The following is a 26,328-nucleotide window of genomic DNA, read 5'->3' on the forward strand; positions in this document are numbered from 1 at the left end:
TATCAGGACGAGTAACAGTGAGATAGACAAGACTGCCAACCAGCTGACGATATAGGGTAGCATTAGAGAGAAGAGTGCCATCAAGAGGTGTAAGACGACTCAGAGGCTCGAGGGGAGTGGAGGCAGTCTTGCAATCCGTAAGACCAGCACGGGTGAGAAGATCAGAGGTATACTTAGCCTGAGAGAGAAAAGAACCCGTAGAATCATGAAATATTTCAAGACCTAAGAAATAGCTGAGAGGACCAAGGTCTTTCATCTCGAAATGATGGCTAAGAAACTGTTTAAGGTGAAGAATACCATCGATATCATCACCGGTGATAATCATGTCATCTACATAAAGCAAAAGCAAGGTGGTCCCTTGAGCGGTTTTCTGGATAAAAAGAGCAGTATCATAAGAGCTGGAGGTGAAACCACATTCATGAATAGTAGAGCTGAACTTGGCAAACCAAGCGCGTGGAGCTTGTTTGAGACCGTATAAGGCACGCTGAAGTTTGCAGACTTTATGAGGTGGACAAGTAGACCCAGGGAGAGGTTGCATGTAGACCTCCTCGAGAAGAACACCATTAAGAAAAGCATTGGTTACGTCCAGTTGATAAAGATCCCATTGTCGGGAGGTAGCAACAACAATCAAGCTGCGAACAGAGGTGAGACGAGCAACAGGAGCAAAGGTCTCTTCATAGTCAATACCATATTCTTGGTTAAAGCCTTTGGCAACAAGGCGGGCTTTGTAGTGCTCAATAGATCCATCAGAACAAGTCTTGATTTTGTATACCCATTTGCAGCCAATGGCAGACTTGCCAGGAGGAAGATCAACAATATCCCAAGTATGATAGCTTGCTGCCAAAGAGGATTAGAGCGAGCCTCACGATAGGAGGTCAGTTCATAAGTAGAAAAAGCAGTAGAACCAACAATAAAGTCACGAAGACGAGTAGAAGGTTGGGTTACCCGGCGTGGTCGAGCAGAGGGAGGAGGAGCCAGAGGAAGAGACTCAACAGGAGGGGAGGAGCCCGAGGGAGCAAGAGCAGGACCATCAGAGGGAGCAGGGGCATGGGACAGACCAGGAGGCAAGGCGATCTCGAGAGAAGCTGGCAGGGGCGGTGGAGTAAGCGAATCAGAAAACTCGAGAGAGGCTGGCAGGGGTGGTGGAGTAAGATCATCAGAAAACAGATCGGTGGAAGGATCAGTAAAAAACAGAGAGGGTGAGGGAACGGACAAACGGAAGAGAGAGAGAGAGAGGAAAACATTTTGTGTTCCCAAAAGACCACATGACGAGAGATACGAAGTCGTTGGGAGAGAGGATCCCAACAACGATACCCTTTATGTTCAATACCATAGCCCAAGAAGCAACAAAGGCGGGAACGAGGTTCAAGTTTGGTACGTTCATGAGGTTGGAGAAGAACAAAACAGGCAGAGCCAAAGACCCTAAGGTTGGTGTAAGGGGGACGGGTGCCATGCAGACGCTCATAAGGAGTGTGATTATGAATGACAGGTGTAGGGATACAATTGATAGTGTAAGCAGCAGTGAGAGCTGCCTCTCCCCAAAAATGTTCCGGACAAGAGGAAGATAGAAGAAGAGCACGAGTAGTGTCGAGAATATGCCGATGTTTCCGTTCAGCACGTCCATTTTGTTGAGACGTACCGGGACATGAACGATGAGGTTGAGTACCATAACTCTGAAGGAAGGAAAGAAAGTCAAAATCTTTATATTCCATGGCATTGTCGGGGCGAAAAAGCTTAATAGTTTTAGAAAATTGTGTGTTAACCATGGCAGCAGAATTGTAATAAAGTTGTTTGAGCTCAGAGCGATTTTTCATAAGGAACAACCATGTAAAATGGGAAAAATCATCGATAAAAACAACAAAATAGCGGGCTCCGCCCATAGTGGGAGTAGGAGAGGGTCCCCAAATATCAGAATGGATGAGATCAAATGGTGCAAGAGAAACAGAGTCACTTTTATTAAACGACAAAACAGGTTGTTTAGCAAGTTGACAGGACACACAATCTAAAGCATCAGAACTTACAGGACCTAAATGACCACTAGAAATTAAAGTTTTTAAACGACCAGCAGAAAGATGGCCTAAACGACAGTGCCAAAGCTGAAAAGGAGATAAACGAGGAGCAAGGATAGCAGTGGTAGGAGCTGTGATCTGAGAGGAATCCGGAACATGAAGATGGATAAGTTCGTAGAGGCGTCCATGCTTACGGCCTATCCCAAGAGTTTGCCCCGTCCGAGGGTCCTGCACCAAACAACCAGTATGGGAAAAGGTAACAGTTAGACCATGCTCACATAATTGACTAATGGAGATAAGATTTAAAGTGAGAGCAGGCATAAGATATACATGGGATAAAGATAAGTGAGAGGTGGAAACAGAACCAACATGACTTACAAACAGAAGAGACCCATCAGCAGTATGGATAGAAGGAACATGAGGAGTAAAAGAGAGAAGAGTAAAAATAGTAGAATCAAAGGTCATGTGATTACAACAAGCGGAGTCAAAGTACCAGGAAGTGTTACCTGCGGTGACAGACAAAGCAGTAGAGGGAGGGGTACCGGATTTCTGCCAAAAATGTTGAAACATGGCTTCGACATCTGTTTGAGAGAAGACTGGAGTGGAAGGATCTATAGGGATAGGGGAAGGTAAATCCTCTGAGGCAGCAGTAGCAGTGCGTTGAGAAGGGATTGGTTTAAATGGAGTCCCAGAACGATGTGAGGTGCTGCGGGAAAAATGCCCGGGGGAAGGACCATTGCGAGAAGCACGGGTGGGATTGCGGAAGCAATCTTGCTGGAGATGACCAGGACCAGTCTTGTTGCAAAATCGACAGAGGCGAACAGGACAATTAACCAGAAGATGAGTCGACGGAAGACTGCGATTTTGACAATAGTTGCAGAAAATTGACTTCTGTGGTGAAGGTGGGGAAGGAGAACTCCGAGTCTGGGGAGTAGCAAGAACAGAGTCCACAGGGTGCGGATGGAGAGTACCAAACCGGGTTTCCTCTGACAGGAGTTCAGAAATTGCTTGCTCAAGAGTGGGTAAAGGAGTGCGATGAATGAGAGATGCGCGTACTGGCTCAAAACGGGAAGTAAGAGCCATGAGAAACTGAACCAAACGATGTTGGTCACGGTAAGTAGTAAACAAGGCAGCATCCTTAGTACAATCCCATGGAGGTTCAGAAAGAGCGAGCTGATCCCAAACATAATACATTTGGGAGAGGAAATCATTAATGGTCTGAGTTGTTTCTTGGCGCATACGGTGAAGATGACTCAGAAGCTGATATTGGTGAGCAAGGCCAGTAGTCTGATAGCGTTCCTGTAAAAAATCCCAGATGGCCTTGGCTGGAGAGGAAGCAGAGTCAAGTTGGAACCGACCAAACTGAAGGCTGATAGATGTAATAGAAGTATTGCGAAACCAGGTAATGATCTGATAGTTTTTACTATCCCAATCCTCTAGATGGTCGACATATTTGGTAGCAGAGTCCGTGGTGGCAGCGGATTCCGTGGTTGCGGGGAGGGGTTTGCACACATCCCCAGTGATGATGCGCCAAAGTTTCTTTCCTTTGAGGAACCCAGACATAGCTTGTGCCCATAAGACATAGTTAGTCCCATCAAGAACAACAGAAATAGGGTGGTGAGAGGAGTCGAGGCGATCCATGAGGGAAAAATCGGACTTTCGAGGTAGAATTTAAAAAATCCGAGGGTACCAGTGAATTCAGAGGGTCGAAATCAGTGGGAAAGGAGTGAACTGACCAAAAAATAGGACCAGAAAAATACTAAAGTGGCTTGTCAAAGTGAGTGGAGTGGTCTGGTCAACAAATCCGGTCAAACAGGATGATGTCACAGGCGACAGTGATGATGTCACAGGCGCGGCGCACGTTAGCAGAGAAGTGCGCGGCGCACAATAGCAGAGGACAGCAGTCGGCGCACGAAAGCAGTTAGGCTGACGCCGGTTGACGTCAGAAACACGCGGCTCACGTTAGCAGAGGAGGCCGCGGCGCACAGTAGCACGGGACAGTGTAAGAGGCGCGTAAGAGGCTGTAGACGTCCCCGAACGCCCCGGGAGGGTCGAGCTCCCGTTCTGTTCATTTGGGGTCACTACAGCTCAGGACTCTCAAATGTCACGGTTCTTAATCTGAACCAAAGAGTCCAAATCCGGCAAATCGTTTTGAGAAAAAAACAGATTTTTAGAAAGAAGTGCCAAACATGGACTGCTTTGTCAGATACAGAGTCGCCACCTAAATATTTTATTTTGGAAAATTTAGGAAACCCTGACTCGTTTGCCTAAGGCCACGTGTCCGTCATCACCAAAGTTGCCTCGGCTCGGGAACTTGGGTACGATTAGGGAAGGTCACTTCGTGAGCACCCCCGCTCGCCCGATCAAAGATCGGCCTCTACTAACCATGATATCTAGTTTTGAAAACTTTATGTGCTCTTATTCCGGTTATTAGCCTAGGTTACTATGTGATGCGCACAGCATACAAGTATAGACTGGGTCGTCTGAATTGGGACAAAACACTTCATGTTTGTTTTTGAAAGGTGGTTTGCTAATCGCAAGTAGGCTTAAACTGCAGATTTTGCCACCCTCGGGTGGGCTTAGAAAAGATGGTTTTGCCACTATCTAGTGGGCTTAAAACACACAGTGATGAATTGTTCCAATTCAGATAACCCAACCTTCACCCACAGGCATTCAGGCAGTTTATATCACATAAGCACATAGCCTTATGGTAAGCATGCTATTCATGGCAGTCACTCACACGCATGCAAGGATGCTAAAGCATAAAACTCACCGAGTACTTCAAGCTAAAAAAGAAGCTAATTAGAAATCCATGCATGATCCTAATTATATAAAAGTGCCTAATGCAACACATGCAAAAGTGCAACTATAGTAGGCTCGGCTATTCTAAACATGGCATATGAAATGCTACAGCTAACATGTATTCAACTTGAAAATTGAAATACAAATGCAGTTAGTATGATGCGCCGAGCCCGGTGCATGCAAAACAGATGAATGATGCAAACATGCTGTCATACTGTATGCTAATTGAAATATGCCCTAATCTAACCATCATAAGCGGATAAATAAAAGGGAGAAAGACGTGGGGTTGGAAGGCATACAACACACACACGCACACTCATTACAGTTGTGTCCTCGCGCAGAGGGTCCGAATAAATAGTACAGTCCAAATAATACAGTCCAAATAATACAGTCCGAATATAAACAAATTCCTAATTAATTTACAAATTAGCTAAGAAAGCTATAAACTGGCATGCAAGCCAGGGACTGCCTTGACTCTGATGAATGATGCATGTCTGGGCTGGCTTGCGCGGAAATCCACTCGGATGCCCCGATTAGCCTCTGTTTTGTAATTTTTCTTGGAAAGCGCGCCAAGCTCTGGAAGGTCGCCAATTCTTGATTTGCTGCAACAGAGAGCAGGAAAGGGGCATAGCAATGTATTTTCACAGATGTATGCATGCCTCGATCCTCATGCCACCAATCACGCATATCGATGCATGATGGCCGAGGAGTCGAATTGCACAACTCAATATGGAATGAATGCGCATGAAATCAAAACAAAAACCTAACTCCATCATGGATAATCCGGAGTGTCGGTGACTAGGGAATTTGAGACACGTTCTGTCACTCGGAGTACGAAACGCACCTCGTTTCCCGTGCTCGGGCTAACTCCTATCCCACACACAATGCAATATGCATGACATGCATGAATGCAACTAATATACAACCTAGCATGCACAATGCTATGAAATGGCATACACGATGCACGAGGTAACATGGCATACACAATGCGCTAACATACGGCTTAGCATACACAATGCTATGAAATGAGATGGCATACACAATGCAGTATGGGCTTACACCAACATGAGTGGACCTCAGCCACACTCACATAGGAGGCCATCAGATGAAAAAGAGACAACTCGGAATACGTGCACACATGCACGCAAACCGTGGACCGTACCTAAGGCACAAAATGCCACTCTAACAAGACATGGCAAAGCATGAAATATGGCATACGAGCATGAAAATTTCAGAGCTAAAATATAACCCAAAACAGTCCCGAATCATGACAATATAGCCCCCGATGCATGAAATGGTCTCGAAATGCAAGATTAAGCACATGAAATGGCTTGTAGCTACATCAAGCATGCATTATTTGCTTATGACATGTGAAGACAGATTCAAGGCAGTCCCAAAATAAGCATGTTCACAGTTTTAAGCAAGACCAAACAGCAAACATAAATTGGGCAAAACTAGCATGCAAAAATGGCCCTAAATGTGAGATAAAGAAGCAACTCACAGATTCTGACCCCAAACAGATTAGGGTCCTTCAACAAAGTTGAAGAGGGACCCAAAACATGATCTTTTACAGTTTATAATAAACCCCAAAAACCAGCACAGGTATGGCTAAACTCTCATGCAAGAAATGGGCCAAAAGATGGCCAAAGAAGCAAGTGGTGGTTGCTGGCATTAAACACAAAGGGGCCCTTCAACAATGTTGAAGAGGGACCAGAAAAAATGCATTTTACAGTTGATGGCCGGACCCAAAACAGTATGCATGCAAGCCTAAAATACTACACAAAATAAAGCCAAAAAGAGAGATATAACACAAAGTGTATAAAGGATGCCTCAAACCATGAAAGACCCTTAATGAAACATGAATATGGGGTCAAAATAAGGTCATTTGAAGTTCGGGGCAGAGCCCAAAAACAGAAGCAAATGAGGCTAACAAATCATGCAAAAATGGAGCCAAAATAGAGATATAAAGGCAAGTGGAAGATAGAAGCCGCAAACAGCAATGAGCCTTTCAACAATGTTGAAGAAGGGCTCAAAATAAGCCACTTTTCAGTTCATGACAGAGCTCAAAACAGTTTATACACAGGTCAAAAATATTACACAAGAAAATAGCATACAAGAGGGATAATGAAGTAAGTGCACCAAGGAGGCCTCAAACAGTGAGAGGCCCTTAATGAAACATGAAAAATGGATCAAAATAAGCTTAACTTCAGTTAGGGTCGGAGCCCAAAACAGCAAGAAAATATGACTTATGTATTGAACAAAATATGGACCAAAAGGAGGAAATGGAGCTTACCCTTGAAGACTTGTCTTTGGCAGCTCTTTTGGCTTGATTTGCAGCACTCCTAGGCCTTGAAGAATCACCCCCAACTGCTGGAATGAAGGATGGAAGGGTGGTGCTAGGTGATGGTGTGAAAAGGGGTATAGGACTTGAAGGATTGGAGCTTGGAAGAGAGGGAGAAAGAGAGGTACCACAATGGAGCTTAGGGGGGATTTTTTGTAACCCTAAACCAGCAGCTGGAGCTGCTGATATATAGGCCAAAGAGGGGGAAAAAGGGGGGGAAAAATGGAGGGAAAACCATTAAGTTTCCCCCCAAAATGCAGTCCCCCGGATACAGAATCTGGGGGGAAAACAGATGCATATCTGCACTGTAGATGATGCAAGGGTTCTAGCCGGCCAGTTATCCAGGTTGCAGGTGGCCGGCCGGCTACTTCCCATGGCCGACCGGCCAAGGGTCAAAAGGGTCAAGTGTGATTAATGGCCGGCCACCACAAATAGAGAGCCTCTGATGTGTGCACAACACAACCCTGTGGTTAAACACTGGAAAAAGTGAACCAGGAGAGAGAACAACCCACTTTTCAAAGGGGTTCAAAAGGGTCAACAACAATTACTGACCGGCCACCAAATATTGGTGGCCTCCCAGATGTGTACATCACAAATATGGGGTTTAGGGTTCAAGAAAATGGCCCAAGGGTGTTCAACATTGGCTTTGAAGTGAGGAAAATCGGGCAACGGAGGGCGATGAAGGGATAAAGTTGGCTAACAGAACAATTACTAGCCTCCCACCCTTCTACAGCCTTCCTACCAATGAAACAGAGGTCCCTGCCAAAAATGAACCAAAACCAATGCAAAACGAAGGTTCGGGGGCCGAAACGCGCAATTCGAGGTCCCAAAAACTGACTGTTAGGCACCGGGAGTGATGTTTGACCACGAAGTCGGTTTCCCGGGCCACAGTGTCCCTCAAAAGGGAGCAAATAGGAAGTATGCCAAAAACCGAAGCAAATGGAGGTGGTTAAGCGGTCCCGAACCGAGGCACACGGCCAATGGCTCTGAAAAATCGGAAACCGGACTCCAAACGGGCAAAATGGCCTACGACCACAAAACGTAGCCTACGGCCACTGAGAGATGATCTATGAGACCTCTCCCTCCCTTCGCGAAGAGAAAAAGAGAAAACCGAGCCTGGTTCGCAAATCGAGGCAAAGCACAAAAGAGTCCGGAAGTCTGGAGGCAAGGCTCGCAGCCAAGACTCTGAAACTTCTGAACGAGCACAATATGCAACATCACCAAGCGCTCAACTGGTGACGTCTGAGTCTTAAGGTCGGTCAAAAATAGGGTGTCTACAGAGGCGCGCAGAGTGCGTCTGAGAACGAAGCAGCGCGTGGCCTTAAGTTCGGGCGGCGCGTGGAGGCGCATGGAACGTCGGCTGGTGATGAATTTGGTGGCGTTGGATTCGTCGTGAGGAGACGAAGGGACTGGTGTGGTCCAATATGGAAGGCAGATAAGGTGGAGATATTCAACAATCTGTCAAAATGTGATGCAGACGAGAGACACAGCAATCTGCGAAGAGAAAAAAAAATGTAGTGCAGCGGAAGAAGAGACTAGGCAAAACACTTGTGCTCTGATACCATGTGAGATATGTAAGATATCTGAATGAATGTTGTAATTTCTATATCTGTTGGTTACAAGAGTGATGCTGATTTATAGAGAAAGCACCGAAAGGAGAAGACATAATAATGAAAGTGTGTGAGTGGTGTTTGGTCTTTACAACCAAAAGAAGAAGAGAATCCTATGCTTTCTTTGTCCTATAATATATTATACTATATACATTATACATTACATTATACATTAACAGATATAAATAACACTAAACATGTATATTGATGAAAAATTTCATCAACAATCATTAGAACTAGTGGTATGGAAAACATTTGAGCATCTACTGTTGCTGGGGTTTCTCCATTTTGGAAAGGGTTTTGTCATGGGACGAAACATATTATTCACGGCCTTGAAGTTAACTGCTGAGTGGTGTTTGGTCTTTACAACCAAAAGAAGAAGAGAATCCTATGCTTTCTTTGTCCTATAATATATTATACTATATACATTATACATTACATTATACATTAACAGATATAAATAACACTAAACATGTATATTGATGAAAAATTTCATCAACAATCATTAGAACTAGTGGTATGGAAAACATTTGAGCATCTACTGTTGCTGGGGTTTCTCCATTTTGGAAAGGGTTTTGTCATGGGACGAAACATATTATTCACGGCCTTGAAGTTAACTGCTATCCTCATTGGGTTAAGAATCTTAGTTTTGTTCACTTCCACATTTGACCCAAGTCTTCTTCTGAAAGTGTTATTCCCTTTTGAGGCCATGATTGATGTCAATTGAGATTTTGACTACTCAACTTAGTGCTTTGAAACTCTTTTCATTCTGCTGTGAGCTAGCTCTATAACTGTTCTCTCTCTCTTTATGACTGATTATTATTTATTTGTGCTATGTAATTTTTTTTCTATAATTTTATGTATTCTTGCAGTCGATGGAGAAGAACAAGGCTGGATGGATGACCCTGTTTGAGCCTTTCCCATTTTTTGAAGTATACGGAAATTATTTGCAGATAGATATATAGCAGCTAAGAATGATGATGACTTGAGGAAATGGAAAGGCTGGGTTGGGTCTCGGATTCGCCAGCTTACTCTGAAGGTGACACCATCTTTCTCTTTTCTTATTTTGTCATCAGCACTAAAATTTTCTTGAAGCTCTATGCTCATGTTGGCATTCAATTAATTCAGATTGAGAGGGACCCAAAAAGCATGCTTCAGTGCCACCCACACCCTGGTGAATTTTCTGATAAATCCAGACCGTTTCATTATTGTTATTTCATGGGTCTGCGGCGGAAGGCAAGCACTAATGCTCAGGAAGGTGAACAATTCGATTTGAGGTTGACTCTGGAGGAATTTAAGCGCTGTGTGTTAATGTACATCTCCTGGAGTCCTGGAATGTGGATCCATGTATGCCATGTAAGACGTAAGAACATTCCTCCTTTTGTATTCGGCCACTCCAACTTACAAAAGTAGCTGGAGAGACTCTTTCTACTGCAAAAACAAAGCATGGAGGCAAGTGGCAGCAGCCTCTTAAGGTGTACAAGAGACGAGGAAGAGATGCCTCTAAGGCCTAAGCTTTGATTTGGCATGCATTGGATGATGAACACCTTATTTGGGACCGTGCCTAGTTATGTTTTAGGCTTATGAGTCATGTTTTATTATTATTATTTTAGTTTAGGGTATTTCGGTAATTTCATAATTTGTAGACATAGGTTATACGGATTGCTCATGGGTCGTCTTGTGGGTCAAGTTATTAGATTTTATTTATGTTCCTTATTTAGTCTTAAATTAGTTTTGGAAGTCCAAACTATTATACTAGTTTCCTTTTTTGGTTCTAATTGGTTTAGGAAGTCTCTTAGTTCTATATAAAGCCATGTAATGCTTTTAATTATATAGACTTGATATTTCAGAGAATTTAGAGCTTTTAAAGCTTCTTTATGGATTGTGTGATGCAATCAAACCCTAAGTGTGATGCCTAAGGAGTTGTAGGAGTGATTCCTAGACTTATCTTCTTCTTCTCTTTCTTTCCCTCTTTTATTTTCTACACTTTAAACAGCCTAAACAATGTTCACGGGTACTTTCACCGCCCAGAACAGCTCTTACAGTGCTGTCTTGCATCAATTTTGATATCAGAGCAAGGATTCAAACTTGTCTACACGATCGGGGAAACCTTTTAGAGGAAGATTGATTGAAAATCAATGTGATGAGATCCTTATAAAAATTCTGGAGCAACTTGATCATTGCAATCTTTGTATTAGTGCTTTGGAGGGCCAAACAACTCAAGCTAATGGCGCTACAACAACCGAAGAATAAGGAGAAAACTCTGAAATTGATAATCATGGCGAGAATGGTGAGAATCAAAGTGAACAAGAAGCAGACCAGTGTGATTAAGATGGAGGTTCTAGATTTTGAAGGCAAGGTTGATCCTACAGTGTTCTCAGATTGGCTTGCATCCATTGAGGAGTATTTTGAATGGTATGATATGACGGATGAACGAAGAGTGAGATTTGCTAAGATGAAACTTGTGAGATTGGCAAAAGTATGGTGGACTGGTGTGGAAGGAGATATCAGAAGAATGGGGCAACCACCAATAGGCACATGGCAAGAGATGAAAGCCAAGCTTCGAGAAAAATACATGCCGTTGAATTATCACGAAAAGTTGTGTGACCAACTTTGTTACTCTAAAACGGGGCAGCATGTCAGTAGTAGTATATATGCAAAGATTTGATGAACTTAAGACTAGAAGTCAAATTCTGGAATATCCACGTCACACCCTTGCTCGATTTAAGTCTGGTTTGAGGACTGACATACAACGAGAATTGCTTCGTGAACCCTTATATAGTATGGAGCATGCATTCTAAGTGACACTTGATATAGAAGAATACTTGAGTTACTCAATTACTAAGAAATTTGGGTCTCAAGCAGGGGAGATAACATTTAGAAGGTTCACTGATGCAAATAAAAGCACAAAACAGCACCTTTGCAGCCACTAAATCGACCAAACATATCCAAAGCCTCATCTTCTAGTGTTGTTGATCATAGAAATCAAGGTACTGTGACTGTGAAGCCAAGTGGGAGGGATAAAAGCACTACTTGTTTTAAGTGTGGTGAGTCTGGGCACATGGCTTATCAATGTCCAAGGAAGAATACCCTCTATATTGCAATCGAAGAGGACATAGAGCAACTGCCAGAATATGACCAATCACAGGAATATGTCAACGATGGGGATCAAGGTTTTAAAAAGCGGCCGCAATCGTTACGTAACGCCGTTACGTAACAGTTGTGGTAATTACCGCCACCCGTTACGGCCGTTTTTACAGTGTGATTGAGATTCATAGGTGTGTTGGCCGTAGCGGTTGCTATAGCGGTCGTAACGGTGCCGTAATGGCTTATACGCACCGTTACGTAACGGTTCTGAATTGCTTCTTTCGAAAAAACACAAAAAAAAGAAGTTGAAAATGGAAAGAGAAAGAGAGAGAGAGAGAGAGGAGAGAAGATGAAGAACATGTTATTGATTTGTTGAAGCTGTAAGACCTATGCTATTCTATTCAGCTACTATCACTCAACTATTTTGTTTGTGTGTGTCTATCTATATATTGTTTGATAATAATAATAATAATAATAATAATAATAATAATAATAATAATAATAATAATAATAGTGGTCATTATTTATTTGGCTTGATTAAAATATATATATATATATATATATATATTTAAGCTTTTATTTATTCTCTTACTTTTGTCATTGTTTATCTTATATATAATAGTTAGTGATTGATTTTTTTGTATAATATAAAGTCATTAATTATGAAAATAAAATGTAAAAAGCTCAGTTTATAGTGATTTAAAAATATAAAATATATTGGATCAAATTTAAAAATTTATAAAAATTGATCAATATTTATTTTAAAACCCAATAAATATGATTATGGAAAAAAAATGTACGTATCGGTAAGTTTATTTCAAATTGTGCGAAAAATAAAAAAATTCACGGTTCCGATTACCGTAACCGTTACACTACGGCCTTTACACTCTGCAACCGCAACCGCGCCACCGCCACCGTTACGGCGACCGCAATCGTTTTTCAGAATGTTGATGGGGATGCATTCAATTATGGAGAGGGCAGATTTGATGATTTAGGGAAAGATGAGTTGGAAACCTCCTTTCTTAATGTTGTTACGACTATTCTAGCAGCCCCTAAGGTGGAGCAAGAAGATTGGCGACAAACATCAATCTTTCAAATGCAGCTCCGTTTTGAAAATCAACCAAAAAAACTTGTTATTGATAGTGGAAGCTGCATGAATGTTGTCTCTGCATCTACAGTTGAAAGACTTAAGCTTCCAATTGAGCCACATCCTCATCTTTACAAGGTAGCTTGGATTGACAAGACGTCTATTCCGGTAACTCAATGATGCCTTGTTTCTTTTGCGTCGCCTAATTATAGTGATTCTATTTTATGTGATGTACTTCCTATGAATGTCACTCACATCCTTCTTGGTCGACCATGGCTTTATGATCACATTGTACACCACAATGGACGAGAAAATACATACAATTTCTCACTTGGAAAGAATACAATTGTCCTACATCCCATGACTATGACAGAGATGAGAAGATATGAAACTCCAAAGCCAAAGCGTATTGTTGAAAGTCAAACTAAACCTCTTCACGTACTCTCTAAAAGGCAATTCGTAGTGGAAAACAAAGAATCAAAGCTTATCTATGCTGTAGTGGTTAAAGAAGTGAAGCAACCAGCAACTGGTCCTGAAACAAAAAGGCCTTTTGAGGTTGAGAAGTTATATGAATTTGTTGATATAGCACCAAAAGAGATTCCTAATGAGCTTCCTCCCATGTGTAATGTCCAACACGCAATAGATTTTATACCTGGGTCTCAATTGCCTAATCTTCCAGCTTATCGGATGAATCCTAGTGAACATACTGAGCTAAAAAGGCAAGTAGATGAGCTGTTGTCCAAAGGATTTATTCGCGAAAGTTTTTGTCCTTGTGCTGTTCCTGCCTTGCTCACACCAAAGAAAGATGGCACGTGGCGCATGTGTGTCGATAGTCGAGCTATCAACAAAATAACCATCAAATATCGGTTTCCAATTCCTCAACTTGATGATATGTTGGACATGATAGCTGATTCTACTATTTTTTCAAAGATAGACTTGAAGAGTGGCTACCATCAAATACGAATAAGGCCTGGAGATGAGTGGAAAACTACCTTCAAGACAAAGGATGGTCTCTATGAGTGTCTAGTTATGCCATTTGGTCTTTCCAATGCTCCTAGTACATTCATGCGTTTCATGACGCAGGTACTTAAACCTTTTACTAGTCGCTTCCTTGTGGTCTATTTTGATGATATACTAATCTATATAGCAAGACCAAAGGGGAACACATCTCCCATCTCCAACAGGTTATGAGAGTTCTTTGCCAAGAGAAACTCTATGTAAATTTGAAGAAGTGCTCCTTCATAAGTCCAAGCGTCGTGTTTTTGGGCTTTGTTATCTCTTCCAAGGGTGTAGGGGCTGATCCGAACAAAGTCAAAGCTATCATATAGTGGCCGATTCTTACCACCATGCAAGAGGTTCGTAGTTTCGGCGCTATATTTGAAATTTCAGCACAATAATGGCGCTAATTTCTAATTGCATAAAGAAGGGAGAGTTTCTTTGGACCAGTGCAACGACTAAAGCATTTGAAGAGATAAAGAAAAAAATGATTGAAGCTCCTTTTTTATGCTTTCCAGACTTTTCTAAAGTGTTTGAAGTGACTTGTGACGCCTCAAATGTGGGAATTGGGGTATACTCAGTCAAGAAGGCCATCCAATTGCTTATTTTAGTGAGAAACTTAATGAAGCACGACAAAAGTACTCTACTTATGACAAGGAATTCTATGCTGTGATTCAAGCACTCCGTTACTAGCGTTACTATCTCATATCCAAGCAGTTTGTGTTGTATTTTGATCATGTAGCTCTCAAGTACATCAACTCCCAAAAGAAGTTGAATCATTGACATGGAAAGTGGGTCTCCTTCTTGCAAGAATACACATTCGTCATCAAACATAAAGCTGGGATAGAAAATAAGGCAGCTGATGCGCTTAGTCGTGTGATGCTAACTCTTAACTCTATGTCCATCCAAGTTGTGGGCTTTGATTCGCTCAAGAAAGACTACTCGTCTTGCAAAGATTTCAGCATACTTTACACTGATATAGCGGCCGGACAACATACTGAATATCCAGAATTCTTTTTACATGATGGGTATCTTTTTAAGGGAACTCGTCTTTGTTTGCCTAATGCATCTCTACGCGAAGTGGTGATTCGAGGAATTGCATTCTGGGGAGCAGCAGGTCATTTTGGCAGAGACAAGACAATTGCAATGGTTGAATACCGTTATTATTAGCCAAGTCTTAAGCGGGATGTTGCTAAACTTGTTTCTCGATGTCGTACCTGTCAACTTTTTAAAGGACGAAAGAAAAATACTGGTCTATACACTCCATTACCAGTACCACATGAGCCATGGAAAGACCTAAGCATGGACTTCATCTTAGGGCTGCCACGAACCTTTAGGGGATATGATTCCATTTTTGTGGTGGTGGACCGCTACTAAAAAATGGCTCACTTTGTCCCTTGTTCAAAGACTTCTGATGCTATCCATATTGCTAAAATCTTTTTCAAAAAAGTTGGCCGACTTCATGGTTTGCCAAAAACAATTATCTCAGACCACGATGTGAAGTTTATGAGTTATTTTTTGCGTACTTTGTGGAAGATACTGCATACAAAATTGAAATTTTCTTCTTCTTTCCATCCCCAAACTGATGGTCAAACAGAGGTTGTTAATCGAAGTTTAGGTGACCTTCTTCGTTGCCTTGTAGGTGATCATGTTGGTAGTTGGGATCAAATTCTTTCAATGGCTGAATTCGCATATAACAGTTCAGTTAATTAGACCATTGGTCGCAGCCCTTTTGAGACTGTGACAAGCTTATTTCCTCGTAAACCAATTGATTTGGTTCCTTTACCCGTTGAGGCACGTCCTAGTGTTGAAGCAGATGCTTTTGCTAAGCATATTCATGCGATACATGATGAAGTGCGTAGAAAGATTGTACTCAACAATGAGAGTTATAAAACACATGTTGATTTGAAAAGAAAGTTTGCAGAATTTGAAGAAGGGGACATGGTTATGGTCCGCATTAGATCTGAGCGATATCCTAAGGGTGCATACAAGAAACTCCATTCAAGAAGTTCTGGTCCATACAAAGTTCTCAAGAAAATTAGTTCTAATGCCTATGTATTTGATTTGCCGAACAATGTAGGTATAAGTAATGTCTTCAACATTGAGGATCTTACATTATACTGAGCTCATGATGATGATGATCGTAATGATGGCGATGTTACTCGACTTCCACCCGCCCCACGTTTGAAGGAAGACATTGAAGATATTATTGATTATCAACTTGTTTCCACTATAGGTGGTGGCTATCAAAAGTACCTCATCAAATGGAAGGGGCGTTCACTGTCAGATTGTACATGGATCAATGATGAGGAATTCCAGCGCCTAGACCATGACTTATATGAACGATTCCATGCTTTTAACTCGCCAGGGTCGGGTTTTTTTCAGCCGGGGAGAGATGATGGAGGCAAGTGGCAGCAGCTTCTTAAGATGTACAAGAGACGAGAAAGAGATGCTTCTAAGGCCTAAGCTTTGATTTGTCATGTTTTATTATTATTATTTTAGTTTAGGGTATTTTGGTAATTTCATAATTTGTAGACATGGGTTATACGGGTTGTCCATGGGTCGTCTTGTGGGTTAAGTTATTTGATTAGATTTTATTTATGTTTCTTATTTAGTCTTAAATTAGTTTTGGAAGTCCAAACTGTTATAATAGTTTTCTTTTTTGGTTCTAATTGGTTTAGGAAGTCTTTTAGTTCTATATAAAGCCATGTAATGCTTTTAATTATATGGACTTGATATTTCAGAGAATTTAGAGCTTTTAAAGCTTCTTTATGGATTGTGTGATGCAATCAAACCCTAGGTGTGATGCCTAAGGAGTTGTAGGAGTGATTTCTAGACTTATCTTCTTCTTCTCCTTCTTTCCCTCCTTTATTTTCTGCACTTTAAACAGCCTAAACACTGTTCACGGGTACTTTCACTGCCCCAGAACAGCTCTTTCAGTGCTGTCCTGCATCGTTCTCCAGATGCTGCAATGAATGGGAAGAAGATAAAATTGGATGAAGTTGATTCGGGGACTAACTCAAGGGGACCCCAATGTCATGCAGTATAGACTGATCATGCAGGTTTGCCTGTTGAAACAATGGCAAACGAACGATTTGAAGCTGATGTAGAGAACATCTCAAATAATGCAAGATGTCCCAAGAATATCTTGTGCCGTGATCAGGAAGTTGAAGGATCTGTTAGATACAGCCACCCGCTGGGCCTTTATCTCCTTCGATTGTTTCATTAAGCGCAGGGGAGGAGAAGCAGCTTAACACGGAGCAACCCAATGGACCGTTTGTTGGCTGTCATCATAGTCCTTTGAAAGAACTTGATCTTGAAAATGATGCAGGATTGACTAATCAAGTTCATGATTTTGGTGGGACCATGAAAGTCGGCCCTGTGCGGTCTTTGACAACCAAAGAAGAAGAAGACGTTGCAGAAACGGGGAAAGGGGTTAGTTCTTCCTCGAAGTTCTTGTAGAATGGAGGCTTGGAGGAGCTTGAGGTCTTGTCAGATAACTCCTTTCACCTTAACATGTGCACACCATTTATTTATTTATATTTTATGTTCTTGATTTTCTATACTTTAATACGTGCCTGTAAATTCCTTGATGGGTTCATACTGCTTTGGTTTCTGTTTAATTGTGTGTCCTTGATGATTTTGGATGCATTCATTAACCTCAAATTCCAGGTTACACAAAAAAAGAGGGTAAATTACACTGACGTCCTTTGAGATTTGGAGAAAATACTCAGTCCTACAATCTCGACATCATTACACAAACCTTCCCCTTCCTCTCTTTTTCTCTAAATCCTCCATTAAGAGAGATCGGTGTTATTATGTAAAAAATGTGTGGCTAATTGTATTTTTTCCAAATATCAAGTGAGGTTAGTGTAAATTTTACCCCCTTACACACCCCTGCAAAAAGAAAAAGAAAAAATAAAAAAAAATTTAGTATTAATCTACGAAATTTGAACTCTTCTTTGACCCCTCAACCCCCTTGCAGTTGATCAATGAACTACTTTGCACGGCGTAGTTTTCAGTACATATCTGTGTTGCATATCTTGTGTCATCTAGATATAATTTTGTAGGCTTTTTTAATCTCTATATTCTTCTTCAAGGAATAACAAATCTCACCTGTTACCAAATCTGGTAGCTAATTGTTAGCTAAACATATTGTGTTTGTTCATGTCTGACACTTGTCTCTCCTTTTCTACGTGAATAAAGCCTATCGAGCTCACTGCACCCATCTCCAATGTAGCATCCACTTCTACATCAGTGGCCCCTATGAAGCCACTTATCAGGTGATTTATCTGTCAATTAAGTTACAATTGAACCATCTGAGATGGTTGACTTTTTTTATTGAGAAATATCTTATAGTTACGTGATTCTGTTTAAGTTAAACTGGTTGGTTGTTTTTTTTGTTTAATTAGCTGTAGCTTGAACTACACTTTTTTGACAAAAGCAACTGGGCAATAGCGAATGATACAATGTGGCTTACATTGGGCAGGGCTGAATAAAGCTCCTTAATCATCCTACATGGCGGAATGAGGATCCTTCCCAGACTCGGCAGGTATAATCGCACATTTTGGCGGAATGAGGATCATTCATACAAGGTAATCCTAGCCATGAAGTTCCATTTTTAATCTCATCTTTAACCTTGTAATCCTAGCCATTCCTATCATCTCCCGCTGCCACCTACCCTCCATGTCATTGTTTGCCACAGCCAAAACCCTAGCCTACTGTAGTAGAAGTAATTGAATCAGAGAAACCAAAGCCAATTGACCCCCCAAAAGTCCTTGAATTGTTGATTTTGTTCAGGGAGGAGAGCAGTAGAGTTCCAAAAGAAAGGCTCTTAAGTTCACCTATCCACCCCTCCCACTTCCTCCAACGAGGACCAAAGTGAAAGAGCCACCACCAGCCCAAAAGATTCCGGCGGTAATAGTTGAACCCACTTCTGATACTGCACCAAAACCTCTAGATACCGAAACCTACATCTCAGAAGAATTGGGAATTGTCGAAGAAATTGCACCAAAATCTGAAGAAAAGTCACCTGGATCAGTGGTTGTAGAGAAAGAGATTGTTGAGATTGCGAAGATTCAGATTACTGAGGCCCCACTCAAGGAGGTTTTGATTTGGGGTGTGCTGCTGTTCATGAACAATAGAACTGATGTGATTCTACTAAAATTCTTATGACCCAGAGATTTCAAGGTGAAAGACGCAATTGCAATGCTTGGGAACACAATCCTTTGGAGGAAAGAGTTCAATATTGATGCCTTAATCGGTGAGGACCTTGGTGAAGATCTTGAAAAGGTTGTGCTGATGCACTGTTTTTGTCACGACCCAAACCCGCACCTAAAAGTTTGGTCCATGACCGGCCTGTACGTAGGCCTCAAAACAGAAATTTTAGAATAATATTTAATCACATACGGGTCTTAAGCAGAAGCAATATCAATAAAAGACAACATCCATTGAGCTTGTGCATACATGATGGCTTAAGTAATTTAGCAGTTAAATACATTCCCATAGTTACATATACAATCACAGAATTATGCAGACCTCACACACACTTAAATAAAACTCCAGAAATTACATAACTCCCAGTAATCAAAATTAAGGCCTTAACACGGAGGCGTACCCCAGGCGGCTTGGCAAACAGGTTGACCTCAATACAATTCTAGTGCCAATCCCCGATGGCTCACCTACATAAACATACATAAAAATAGAGTGAGCAAGGCTCAGTGAACAATAGTACTTGAATGCGTTAATACTCAATTAAACTTGTAACACATATAAAAGCGTAAGTAATGCTGAAATCATGTAATTAGTCTAATTCCGTAAATCATTTGCAGAACGACTTTGTCGGTTCACAACTTCACAATTTGGCCTTGGCCTTTTGGATTCAGAGTTTCACAAGTTGGCCCTCGGCCCCGTGGATTCATAATTCACAAGTTGGCTCTCGGCCTCATAGCTTCATATTTCACAAGTGGCCCTCGGCTTCACAGATTCATATTTCACAAGTGGCCCTCGGCCTCATAGATTCATATTTCACAAGTTCTTTTGATGTTTCCATAATTTCACAATGTTTCTCACATAGCATACATGTCAACATAATTTTTGCAAAGAATATAACATCAATAACAATAAATATGAACGGTTAAAGGTACATCGAAGTACTAATAGAACAATTTATATCATGTCATGGCATAAACATATCGATTAAACAGAACAAAATATCCCTAGGTCCATAAAAATATAATTCATAACAGTGTTCATAAGAAACCCCATGTCTCCTTGCAATTCAACATAATTATCTTATATGTATCAGAACATTAACCATACTCATCGATAGAAGTCACAGGTATCATTATTGTACGATCAGTAGGGACAGAATAATTCACCTTATAACGCGAGTCACGTGATAAAGGTATTGATTTCCAGTTCCTTCCTCAGTAGTCATTAACGTATAAAACACCCTGTAGCTTTATTTGTTTATTATTTCCGGTGATCATATTAGGCAAACATCTATGTCATAAGGCATGTATTGTAACATATAGACTATAGAAGTCCCTGGTAGGACCTTTAGAATCTCATATTTCCGGTAAGCGGGATTTACATTCTGAATTCATTTCCAAACAACGTAAACGTTAACGTAATTACTTGCAAAGAACAGAGTGTTAATAATAAGAATCATTAACGGTCCTAAACGTATAATTATAGTACTACTACTCACAGTGGTAGGTCTCTGATAGCGGTGGAACGATGTCCTCGTCTTGACCTACAAACACAACGTACATAACAGAATATGAGAATAAAATCAATCTCTTTCTTATTCTTTAACCAATAGTCATGATGGTTCTAGACTCATTAGTCCTCCCTAGGTTATAATCCATGTCTAAGAAAACAGGAGAAATCGATGGGAAATGGTTTAGGTGAAGAAATAGGACAAAATCGGTTGACAAAAAGTGAATAGTTGTCACTAATTTGGGCATAACTATTTCTGTGTTTAGAATTTGGGAGTGAGACCACTGCCATTGGAAACTAGACTTCCGGGACTTGATTTTAGGCTCAAGAATCACTCAAAACGGAGTCCGGATGGAAAAGATATGCTTGTTCAAAATTGGCTCGACAGAGCTGTCTCCGCACGTGGGGGAAACAGTGCTGCACGTGCGGCCCTGGACAGTTTGCAGTCCGAAAATGGCTGAAAATTTGGGACTTCTCATTTTCAAAATCAAACCTCAATTCCATGTAAATCAAAGCCCAAAACCCTTTAATACATAACAAATTTCATATTATTAATCTCCATCAAACATCATAACCTCAAACTATTACTCAATTTCCAAGCACAAGAACACAAGAACATAACATAGCCATAGTTGGGGTTCAAAGCTCTTCTATATCAATCCTTGATTTCATGTAATTGATGCTTTAAACATAAGGATTCAAGATAGGTGATCATACATTCGTTCAATCTTTGTCTTCCTTTTAATTCTTCTCCATTTCCTCAAGCCTCCATAGTTAATCTCCCTTCTCTTTCTTCAATTCCCTTCAAACCCCCATGATTGTCAAGTTTTTCTTCAAGAATCTTGGTCTCTCTTCTCTTTTCTTCCTCACGGTTCTCTTCTCTCTCTTTTAGATGTTTTGGCTCCCAAAAGATGAGACCAATCACTCAAAACATATCTGTATATCTAAATAAACACACACACATGACTTAACACAATAGGGAGAGCCAAACGTGGCCTTACGAATCGCGCAAATCAAATTTCAATTAAAGTTCCCAGGTGACTCTAAAAATTACGCTGATCACAAATATGTCCCCTGCTCCGATTTCTGAAGCCTCTAGGGCCTTCAATTTGCAGTATAAAGTTAACCACACAAACGTGCATTAATGAATCAGACAAATTAGATTTCCAATTAATTTTCTCAAATAGTTCTAAAAATTTCCATTAACATACCCAAGTACTCAATTTTGATTTCTGAACCTATAAAGGTCGGTAATTCTAATTTTAAATCCGTAACTCAACAGATAATACTTCAATTCTAATAGATTTAATTAAATTAAAACACATCATCTCATAGTTAAATAAAGATGATTTCTTATACGCATTTTGGGGTCATTACAGTTTCGACAAGGAGACCTTGTGTGTTGCAATGTGCATGGTGAGTTAGTAGACTTACTTATTTATTTAATATTTAATTAGTAAATATATTTTTTAAAAAAATTATAACAAAAATAGGAAATATGTATACATTTGTTTGGTATATTATTAATAATTTCAAAATTAATTAAGAAATTATGTACTTATTCTTAAAAGGATAAATTATATTGGTAATCCCTATATTTTAACTCATGTTATTTTTATCCTTGTAATTTTAATTTGTTTAATTTTGATCTTAAATTTATAATTTTGTCTCAATTTGGTTCAATTGTTATAATTACTATTGTTTTTTTTATTGAAAATATACATATGAGTAGTATCTGTTATATTTTTATAGACAAAATTATAAATTTGTTCAACTCAATAAATTAATCTCAACCAACTCAATAATTATTTTCTTTCAAAAATCTTAATCGTCATTATCAATTGGACTAAATCAATACAAAATTTAAAATTAGGGGTAAAAATCAAACTAATCGAAATTACAGAGATCAAATTGACACAAGAGCAAATGCGGGGACTATCGATATAATTTATTTTTTTTAAAATATGTCTAATATTGATTGTATCAATATTAAGATATATTTATATTTGAAAAACTATTTAAGACGAGATCAGGCTATAACCTAAATAAAAAATTAATGGCTTATTAAAAATGTTTAATAATTATAAAATCAAATTTGATAAATTTTTCATTTAAATTTTTTCATAGAATTAGGTTGTTTAATAATTTTAATTTATAGCTCCAATTTTTGTTTGTATTTTTTTTAAAAAATATTTTAATATTATATATAATTATAATTTCTTTTGAAATTTCCTTTTCAATCTCAAATTAGTTATAACTTGAATTTGGTTAAAATTTATTTTTGACTTCTCTTCTACAAATACTAACAATAAATATAAATTAATTTTTTGAACATTGTAAAAAGGAAAATAAAGAAATATATTATCAATAATAATAACAACAAAACATATTTTTATTTATCATTTGACGTCTCACCACTGCATTGATAATAGACATTAATAATAAAATCCATTACGATAATACAATAATAATATATCAAATGATAAGTAACATATGATCACAATAATTTTTAATAGTTATACAAAGGTACCCAAAATTATATATAGAAAACAATATATGATTTATATTCAATTTTTATATGGTAAAATTCACACTTAATCTTAATCACATTAGTTTTCTAAATCAATTCATTACCGAAACTATCTACTATTTTTTTAATATTCACATTTTCAAAATCCACCCAAACAATCCTTTAGCCAAACTCATCATCACCATTGTTGTTGCTATGCTCACCACCTCCACTAACAATTATGTAACTCCAGTCTAATTTTTTATCTTTGTAAATCTAAAAAGACAATGTTGTGGAAATAAAAAAATACAGTTAGAGTTTTAAAGAGTTAAAAATGGAAAATAAAAAAAATGTGTGATTTTAAGTTTTCTTATTCCATATATGGGTGTTACATTATTTTTTTAAATCCATAAATTATGGAATAGTGTTCATTATTTAAAATTTTATTTATTGATGGCAAGTCAATTAAATGTTTTTAATTTTTTACAAATAAAAATTTGAAAATTTTGTTTAAGAAATTTAAAAAATGGCCAAATCATAAAGAACAATATAAGATGCCTTATTCTATAAAATAAAAAAAAAATTAAAAAAAAAATCATAACTATATTATCAATTCACATATATCAAAAGAAATAATAATAACAATATAAGAAATACACAAACATCCACCAAAAAAAAAAAACTTCAAATCAACTCCCAAAACAAAGATAGTTAACAGATATATATTTATTATGAATATAGTTGGAAAAAAAATTCATTGGAAAAAAAAGTTATATAGAGAAAAAAAAATACTCACACGAAAATAAAATTTACAAAAAAAAAAAAAAAAAAAATCACAAACAAATAAACTTGAAATAAGTTTGGACTATTGGTAAAGAGAGAGAATAACCATGGCATCATTACATTTAGAGAGGAGTTGGCCGGACTGGAAAAAAGATTAAATATTGAGTATTTTAAAGAGAGAATTGTATTAAAATTTTAATTTGATTGAGTTTTAAAATTTAAAATTTATATTATTTTCGAAAAAGGTGAGAGTAGGAAGAAGGTGACTTACCATATTATTTTGAATTTTGAAATTCAAAATCATAGATAATTAGTGTCTTTATTTATTTTTTATTTGAATCGTTTTGATCAATATTATTTGTTGAAAAGAGTGGGGGGTGACTTATCATATTGTTTTGAATTTTTAAAATTCAAAATTATAGATAATTAGAACCTTTTTTGTTTTTGAATTTTTTACTTCAGAAACTAACCAATGGATTTTTTTATTTATTATTTCTTCAAAAATTAACAAATTAACAAAATTAGTTTGGGAGTTTAAAATTTTCACAATCATTGTTCTTAAAAAGACTATTTTCTATATATATATAGATTTCTAAAAATTTAAAATTAAAAAGTTAGAAGGTCAATTTAAAATTTAAAATTCAAAAAAAATAAAAACTTTCATCAAACAATCATTTCTAATGTCCCCAACGTATGTTGACACATGCACACAAACTTGCGAATCAATCAGCCTTGAAGTTTGTTGTTTTGTGGTTGTGGTATTGGCATTTGTCTAGTTATATAATTTTTAGCTTCTCAACTTATTTTCAGTTGTAATTGAAATCCTCCTCTTACTCTTAGGACAAGCCTGAGCAACCAATTGAAAGCCGTCTTCCTGATGCTGCAAAGGGTTAGTGTTGTTAATTATGTCCAAGTCACACTATATATAGGGGGCTGTTTGGTACAACTGTTAAAACAGATTATAATTTGTAAGTTAACAGATTATAAATTATAACTTTAATTAAAAACTGTTCACCTATTTGGTATAACTGTTAAATTATACTTCTGGCGACCGCGGCATCAATGGCCATCTGGAATTCGATAGACACCTTAAATTGCTCTACAGTCGCCACGCATTAGTCGGGGTATGCCGCCCTCTCAAAAGCCATTTTGGCCCTCTCTTCTGCCAATGACTTCTCCAACTCTGCAATTCGCCCATCTGCTTCTTCTTTGTCCTTAATCGCTTGGTCACGTAGATCTTCGTTATTGACGAGGGCCTCTTCCAACCTTTCCTTGGCAGTGGTGCGGGCTTCTTGGACTACGCCTAGCTTCCTCTGCTCGCCCGCCAACTCAAACTCCAGCGATACCGCCTTGTGGCGCACCACTTCCAACTCTACTTTGGTCACGACGTCTAGCGATCCCGGTTTTCCTTCTGTTGGTTATTGTATTCCGGACTCAGTTCCATGAATGTCTGTTGTTGTATATGTTGCATTTCCATCATTTAATTCTTTGTATTTGAGTTTTAGGATGTGTTGGGCAGGTTTGTAACAAGTTGGGTGTGTTTTGAAACAAATGGTTGCTGTCCAGTTTTTGGTCTCTTCGCTCAAGCCAGGACTTTGTCGCTCGAGCGAGCAGTCTGTCTTTGCTTCTTCGCTCGAGCGAGGGTTTGTACGCTCGAGCAAGTATTGTGGATCTTCAGGTTTTCTTTTCAGACGCAACCTTGGCTCGAGCGAGCTTTTCTTCGCTCGAGCTAGAGTTCCTTCGCTCGAGCGTGCATCTGCGTCTAGTTTGGACCTGAAGGATGTGTTTCTTGGCTCGAGCGAGATTTCCTTCGCTCGAGCGAGCGAGCTGTATGTTTTGAGTTTCTTCGCTTCAGCGAGCTTTTCTTCGCTCGAGCGTGCTTTTGGGTTGCAGACCTGAAGCTTCGTGTTGTTCGATCAAGCGAGGTTTCTTTGTGTCTGGTCGCTCGAGCGACCACTCATTCGCTCGAGCGAGGCTCAAATACATCATATCGCAACAGTAGCTTCTTCTTCACATTTTCACTATCTTCTTTACACAAACCCTAGATCCGGCTGCTCTCTCTCTCTCTCTCTACATACCTTCTCTCTACAAATACTCCTTGTTCTAGGAGTCTTCTACCCTAGTTCCCTTGCATAAAGTGTAGAGCTTGGTGTGGGCTACGTTTTGAGCCGAAAATCCTTGAGTTTGGAGCATCTTGAGTTTCTTCATCTTCTCCATTGAGTCTCTTCTCTTGAGGTAGGGATACCCTACTCTTTATTATGAGTTTTGACATAAATTTTAGTCATTTTGTTTAAATGGTGGATTTTGGAAATTTTGAAAAGTTAGGGTTTGATTTGAAGTTATCAAAATGGGGGGTTTTTGGATAGTTAAACTCCATATGT

The 26,328-nt window shown here is 39.1% G+C and overlaps 1 pseudogene across 1 annotated transcript in view; it reads left to right on the forward strand.

Annotated features, from left to right (window-relative positions):
• Positions 1 to 10,640, forward strand: part of LOC114262993 (nuclear poly(A) polymerase 1-like) — a 29,294-nt pseudogene extending 18,654 nt beyond the window's left edge. Inside the window, exons 11-12 of the transcript XR_014342697.1 lie at positions 9,635 to 9,801; positions 9,891 to 10,640. The product of XR_014342697.1 is annotated as a nuclear poly(A) polymerase 1-like (transcript). The remainder of the gene's footprint in view (positions 1 to 9,634; positions 9,802 to 9,890) is intronic.
• Positions 10,641 to 26,328: the final 15,688 nt, after the last annotated feature.

This window comes from Camellia sinensis, chromosome 10 (genome assembly GCF_055761805.1).
Source record: "Camellia sinensis isolate YWXY chromosome 10, ASM5576180v1, whole genome shotgun sequence".
Taxonomy (NCBI): Eukaryota; Viridiplantae; Streptophyta; class Magnoliopsida; order Ericales; family Theaceae; genus Camellia; species Camellia sinensis.